Here is a 7741-nt window from a genome sequence, read left to right as displayed (position 1 = left end):
TTTTTTTTAAAATTCACTGAGTTGATTCTCCTGTGCTTCCCATGATCTAATTTTGGCTGTTCAATTACGTAGTTTACGGTAAAGATGACTGTAGGTCGGGTCGGGTTTCGGGTCACTGCATGGCCCACGCAAAGCCTACTCTGCATCGATAAAAAAATTTCGAAATAGGGTCAGGCCCTTGTGTCGGGCCGGGTTGGGCCATCATGTCTAAGCGTAGTTTTACTAAATTTAGCATGTTTTGTCGTATGGGGCTGAGCCGTGCTTTCCCCAAAAAAACCACACAGACGCAGCCCGGGCCATGAGCCATGACTTCGTGCTTGGTTTTTTGTGCCCGTGTCATACCGGGCTGGGCTTTTTTGTGCCCATGTCAGGCCGGCCTAAGCCAAAAACCACTAGATTATTTGATGTTGTCATATTGCAGATGATCAACTGGAACTAACTCATAGAGCAAAGATGTATACGTACATTTTGAAAGATGATTTATACCATGAAGAAAACCCAACATGACTAGAAAATATTTGTGTAGTTTTGAGAAAGTAAATTAGGTTTTGGCATTTTCGCCTTTAGTAGTCAATTTTGAGTATGTATCTGGAATACGATTTATACATATTAGTGGGATTTTGTCAAAATATACCGAGCTTCGCAGGATCTAATTTTGGCTGTTCAAATGTTCAATTACATAGTACAAGGCTTCGAGAGGAGCACCTCTTAATTTATTTCTTTTAACCTTTCAAAAAAATAAACTACATGATATATACACTACAAGAATTTGTATCTTTAACGACAACCTAATTACGACGGGTCAAAAATCCCGTCGGAAAAGGCTAACAACCAAACAAAGACGGGAACAACCGTCAAATGCCTTTTACAACGGGTTAATGACGGGATTTTCTATTAACGACGGCCCCATTTTATTACGGGTTCGCGACAGGAAATCCAGTCGTTAATCAACCATTATTGGCCTTTCGCGACGGGATTTCCCTTCGTTAATGGCGTTCAAAAAAAAAAAAGACCTCGGTTTAGAATACTACAGAGTAATATATGGTTGAATTTCTTCAATTAAGTAGACGTGCTCCTTCTGTTTTGATATAATGGTTACACTTTGTTTTTCGACACTACTTATGATAGAAATTTGAGATCCATCAAACTTCCGCGTGCATCCTCAAATTTCTATTATGGTATCAGAGCCGGAAAAGTGATTACGACAAATTTGAAGACCGAAGATCCAACACATGAAGGGTTACAAGATTTGAAGAAAATATGGAGGAGAAAAGACGTAAGTTCTAAATCTAAAATTTCTTAAAGAATAACAAATATGGGAAAATTAAACTAGAAGAAAAAATTTATGGAAGAAAATGGAGAAAAATAAAGTTAATGATAAAAATGAGAAAGGATGGAAAAAGCTGAAGAAGAAAATATGTTTTGAAGAAGAAATTATTTGAAGGATGCTAATGACAAAGGCATTAGCAGAGTACATTGGTGAGAAAAAAAAGGAAAGAAAAACAAAATTCACAAAGAGAATTTTGGAGTTTGCTAATGACATGAGTATTAGCAGTGCTAGCTAGTGACATAAGCACCACAACAAAAGAAAAATATGGAGAAACAAATGACATTGGAGCAAGTTGGTAACTAGGGTACCAACACAAAGAGTTGAAAATATGCAAGATGTGAAGAAGAAAAAAATTGTTGGGATGGTGGGTGACATGTGTTAGGTTATGACAAAAATAAACAATATATTTCATGTGGAAAAAACCATAAAGCCAGGAATCCAAATTAATTTCCACATAGTCAATTAGCATAATTAGGATACATACAATGTGATGCGTGCCTTCCCTAGTTGCTCCCGAACCGAACAAGAACAAGTTTAGGAATCCAAATGTCGCCCCTCCGTAGATAGTCCACAGCACGTTCGGATCCGCCTTAGATTCAACCAACTAGAGTATTCTATAAGGTATTATGTTTATTCGGAAAGCTTAATTATTAATTTAGGCAAATTATTAAATTCTCACTCGAACTTAATCTATGTGAATACTTATTGAATTGTCGTATAAATTGTGATTATGAACTACGCATTTATAGGGTGGAAATAACGGAATTAGAATACTACTAGGATTCCAATAACTAAATCCATTAGGATTCTAGTTGAATTAAATCATTAGAATTTAATGTTTAATCAAACAACTAAGTGTTTCAGATTTAACAAAAACATTCAATTCGAGTAGAATTAGGAAAACGATATTAAGCAAGCAATCCTAAACGACCAAGGACTCGGTCGTACGTAGCCTCGCAGCCACGCAGCCCACAAGGGGCGTTGGTGCTCGGCTCGGCCCAAGGCATGGGCGCTGGCAGCACGCGGCCCATTGTTGGGTGCTGCTCGCTGGGCCTGCCTTTCTCGCTGCGCTGGGCCTGCCTTGCTGCTCGCTTGTGCGCGCGGGCTTCGCTAGGCGCGGGCCTGGCTTCGTGCTGGGCCTTGCGTCTAGCAAGCTCGTCCGACGATAGTTTCGTACGTTGCGCTTCCGATTCGAACAATATTTAATGTTTCCGATTCCGGAATTTATTTCCGATTCGAACAAATATTTAATATTTCCGATTCCGGAATTTATTTTCGATTCCGACAATATTTCCGATTCCGGTAATATTTCCGTTTCCAGCAATATTTTCTATTCTGGAAGTATTTCTATTTCCGATAATAATTTCCGATACGTACCATGTTTCCGTTTCCGGCAACATCTACGACTTGGATACTATTTATATTTCCGTCATGTTCCATATTTCCGTTTCTGGCAATATCATCATTTCTGGAGTATTCTTTATTTTGCCTTTTGACGATTTCAGCTCCCACTGGAACCGAGATCCGTCGTTTCCGAATATTCATAAATAGAGTATTTAATTCACTTAAATACTTGATCCGTTCACGTACTATTTGTGTGACTCTACTGGTTCAGTCAAGAGTAAGTTGTGGATTAATATTATTAATTCCACTCGAACTGAAGCGGTCTCTAGCTAGGCATACAGCTCACTTGATCTCACTGAATTATTAACTTGCATAATTAATACTGAACCGCATTTATTAGTCTTAGTATTAAATGCATACTTGGACCAAGTGCATTATTTCCTTCAACATGAGCACCAATAACAAAATAAAATTTGAAGAAAAAAATCAGGAGAAGGCTGGTGACATGTGCATCAGTGGGATAGTTGGTAACATAGATACCAACGAGAAGATGATCAAGACTAATAAAACGTATCGAGAAGATACCGGATGGTAACACGGTGCTAACATTGGAACTCAAGCGTTCATATCGTTTGGTGGTTGGTGACAAGTGCATCAACGAGATTTTCAAAAGATAAACATTTTGGAGTACAAGATTTTTCATGATTAAGGGGGAGTGTTAAAATATTAATCTAGAAAAATCTAGATAATATGTTTGTGAAAATCTAATAGTGAAATGTATTGTGTAGAAAAATCTAGAAATATGATTGTAAATTATAATATAGAATAATCTTAGGAAATGTCTAGAATTATCCTAAGAAAAATCTAGTTAGAAAAATCTAGATAAATGACAAGTGTAGAAAAATCTAGAAATTAGGATACAACCACTATAAATAGGTTGTATGTGCATAATTTGAGAGGTGAGCCAATCAAGAGAGCTCCCACAAATATGAGGGATAGAAACAAGGTTCTACCAAATAGATAAGTGAGAGACATGATCTCTCGCATATATTATTGTACAATTCTTATTAATGTAATCAATGATAAAAATGCAATTTTGTTATATAATTGATACAAACTTTTGTATAAGGCGGTTTTTCCTGTAAGACCACCTTATACTGGGTTATATTCGCGGGTCATTAACCAGGGATATGGGTCACGAATTTTTCTTTTCGGATCATTTAAATACCTGATTTACCCCATCCCAAACCCTAATTCATTTTCTCTCTCCTCACAAACTCCTCGCCGTTCTCTCTCCTAAAAACTCCTCGCAAAAACTCCTCGCCATTCTCTCTCCTAGACTGTGGCTCTCTCCATGAGTACTCAATATGGGAGGCGACATAGATTCCGGCGACCGAAACCTTGCGGTGGTGGCGAGCTTGTGGTGGCCTTGCGCGGGTCGAGGCAGAGGCAAGAGAGACGGAGGTGCGGCGGTGGACCACGACGGAGGTGCAACCTGAATCCTTCTCCTCTGACATTCTCTCTTCTCTCTCCTTTGAAAATCTTCATTTTCCTCCAATTTTATTTTCGAAACACTAATTTGTTGATGATTTTGTAACAGAAAAGGAGGAGGTGGCGGCGGTGCTTTTGATTAATGTTGCAGGAGGACTCGTTGATGACTGAGCTCCGGCGACAAGCTAGGGTTCCAGCGAACAACCATAACAAGGAGAGAAAAGTCTTGCGGTGGCCGAAGCAGAGGTGGAATGCGGATTCCTAGAGGTAGGGCAGCCGGAGGTAATGTCATCCGCCGAGAAGGACGACCAATACGCCTCATTCGTCTCCGACGCCTGCCTATACTTTCCGTCGTCTCTTCGGTTCTCTTCTTCTCTTCCTCTCTCCTCTCTTCGTGAATTCCTTTCTTCTTATTGATAGAAATTTAATCTAGATTTTAGGTTCAGTTGCAATTCGCTACCATTTAGTCATTTTGCTCTTCAAATTTGTGAATAAATTGTTGAAATATTGAGGTTGAAATTTAAGCATTATGATTTTGATTAAATGCTTTTGGATTTTGATTTTAGGTTTTGATTTTTAGCCAACAAACATGGCATGAAGGAAAAACACAGGTCCCTGCGGCCGGCGTCGCCATCAACTTCTGATATGTGTGGCCAGATCTCGTTCGTGTCCTTTGTTTTTGGCTCATGTTGGTGTTGTTCGACTTGCAGTGGTGGCGTATGGTTGTGTGGTGTTGTTGCTGCTGCGATGAGAAGGCAGGTAGAGGAGTTGAAGCGCGGCGGACGGTGGTGCTTGGCTGGTCTCCATCGAGTTGCTCACTTGCTCCTGAGAATTATTTTAGTTAAATTTTTGTTGTACTTAGTTAAGAAATAAAATGGTTTAGTTAGATTCTTTTCCTCCAATTATGTCAATTAATGTTTTAGTTGTAACTAAAATGGTTTTAGTTAACATTTATTTCGTTTTTGTTAAGAATAATTTCATTTTAGTTATGAATAAAATTCTGAAGTTTAATTATAATTTTAGATTTTTTAAAGTTATGATTTTTTGTGTTTTAGTTATAATTTTTGTAGGTTTAGTTAACGATTTTGATTTAGTTAAAAATGACTTCTTTTTAGTTAAGAATAATTTTATTTTAGTTAGGAATGAACTCCTTTTAGTTATGAATGAACTCCTTTTAGTTGAGAAAACATTTGTTTTAGTGTAAAATACGGAGTAGTTAGTTAAGCAATTTCAACTAATTAGTTAAGCTTGAACTTAAATTAGTCAAGTAATGGGACTAACTAGTTAATCAATTATTTAAACAATGTATCTAATTAGTTAAATAATAGAATCAATTGTTTAAGTAGTGTAAATATTTTCCGAGTTTTAGTTACGTGCCTTATTTAAGCTTTTCTAGGTTTAGTTAAGGATTGAAGCTACTTACTTAAGCTATGAAACTAATTAGTTAAGCACCGGAACTAATTAGTTAAGCAACAGAACGAATTAGTTAAATATTGGAACTAATTAGTTAAGCAATGAAACTAATTAGTTAAGCAATGAAACACCGCCTTGTTTAGTTACGCTCTGTGGTGTTTGAGGTTAGACTTCTTGAATGATGTCTCTCTGCTTTAGTTTGTGGCATGCTTAGTTATGACTTAAATTAGTTAAGCAATGAAACTAATTAGTTAAGCACCGGAACTAATTAGTTAAGCAATGGAACGAATTAGTTAAATACTGGAACTAATTAGTTAAGCACCGAAACTAATTAGTTAAGCAACAGAACGAATTAGTTAAATACTGGAACGATTTAGTTAAAACAATGAAACTAATTAGTTAAGCTTGGAATTCAATTAGTTAAGTTTGAAATCCAATTAGTTAAGTAATGGAACTAATTAGTTAAGCAATGGAACGATTTAGTTAAAGCAATGAAACCAATTAGTTAAGCCTTAAAATTCAATTAGTTAAGAAATTGAACCAATTAGTTAAGTTTGAATTTCAATTAGTTAAGTAATGGAATATTTTATTTAAGCAATTGAACGATTTAGTTAAAGCAATCAAACTAATTAGTTAAGCATGAAATTCAATTAGTTAAGCAATTGAACCAATTAGTTAAGTTTGAAATTCAATTAGTTAAGCAATAAAACCAATTAGTTAAGCAATGGAACGATTTAGTTAAAGCAATTAAACCAATTAGTTAATCCTGAAATTCAATTAGTTAAGCAATTGAACCAATTAGTTAAGTTTGAAATTCAATTAGTTAAGTAATGAAACATATTAGTTAAGCAATGAAACGATTTAGTTAAAGCAATAGAACCAATTGATTAAGCAATGGAACGATTTAGTTAAAGAAATTAAACCAATTACGATTTTCTGAGTTTTTAGTTAGGATTTTTCAAGTTTTAGTTATGGTTTTTGACGTTTTAGTTAGGATTTCCAAAAGAAATATATTTAAGTTCTAGTTACATATTTTTAGTTTTAAAAAATTAAGTATTAGTTAATTTTTTTTGAGCTTTAGTTATGATTTCAGCGGTTTTAGTTTCTTTATTTTGCGTTATAGTTAAATTGTTTTGAGTTTTAGTTAGTTAATATTTTCGAAGTTTTATTTAAGATTTTTTGAATATTAGTTATGATTCAGTTAATATAAATGTATAACTTCATCTATTAAATCAAATCTCACATATTCAGAAAACTGACATCACAAGACATTGATAATTTGTTGCTTATAACCAATTAGTTAAGCAATGTAACGAATTAGTTTAGCAATGGAACCAATTAGTTAAGCAATGTAACTAATTAGTTAAGCAACGAAACCATTAGTTAAGAAATGAAACCAATAAGTTTACAGATATAATGAAAGTATTAGTGAAGCTTGAAATTTAATTAGTTAAGGCCAAAATCCAATTAGTTAAACAATGGAACGAATTAGTTAAAACCATGAAACCAATCAGTTAAGCTTGAAATTCAATTAGTTAAGCACTACAAATAATTAGTTAAGCACTTAAAATTCATAACTAATTTATATAAACTCTTAACTATTCTACTTATAATTCATATAAACCCATAACTAATTCACATAAATCCTTAACTATTTTTTGAATTGTAACTAATTCATTATAAACTAAAAATAATTCTTAAATAAGACAAATTTAATGGTAACTATACCCAAAATATTCTTAACTAATTCAAATTCATTCATAACTAAAACAAATTAAACTGAAAGCAAAATTAATCTTGACTACAAACAAAAATACGGAATATCAAATAAATTTACACAGTCCTTAACTAAACCTAGCCACTGCGCTCCGCTGCCGACGTTCGGCCACGACTGTCAGCGCCACAAGCCCACCACCGCAAGGCCACACACTTGCGACCAAAACCGCAGCCCAGGTCCCCAGCCAGGCTTGTGCAGTTGTTCTTCCTTCGCGTCGCATCAGTAAATCGAAAACAAAATTCTTCGATCTACAAATTCGAAAACAAATTATTCGATCTACAAATTCGAAAACAAATTCTTCGATCTACAAACCGTCATTTGACTCGTAAATGGAGTGACCGAGGTAGCCGGAGATTGAGGAAGGAGAATGAGATTTTCTAGGGTTT

At 35.2% G+C, this 7741-nt stretch overlaps 1 long non-coding RNA gene across 1 annotated transcript; it reads left to right on the top strand.

Annotated features, from left to right (window-relative positions):
• The first annotated feature begins 3662 nt into the window (after positions 1-3662).
• On the top strand, positions 3663-5157 carry LOC130470220 (uncharacterized). Its single transcript, XR_008930142.1, has 3 exons — positions 3663-4162; positions 4275-4527; positions 4732-5157. It is a non-coding gene; the product is annotated as an uncharacterized lncRNA (long non-coding RNA).
• The last annotated feature ends 2584 nt before the right edge of the window (positions 5158-7741 follow it).

The sequence above is a fragment of the Spinacia oleracea genome, chromosome 3 (assembly GCF_020520425.1).
Source record: "Spinacia oleracea cultivar Varoflay chromosome 3, BTI_SOV_V1, whole genome shotgun sequence".
NCBI lineage: Eukaryota > Viridiplantae > Streptophyta > Magnoliopsida > Caryophyllales > Amaranthaceae > Spinacia > Spinacia oleracea.
This window is presented reverse-complemented; position numbering and strand designations above follow the sequence as displayed.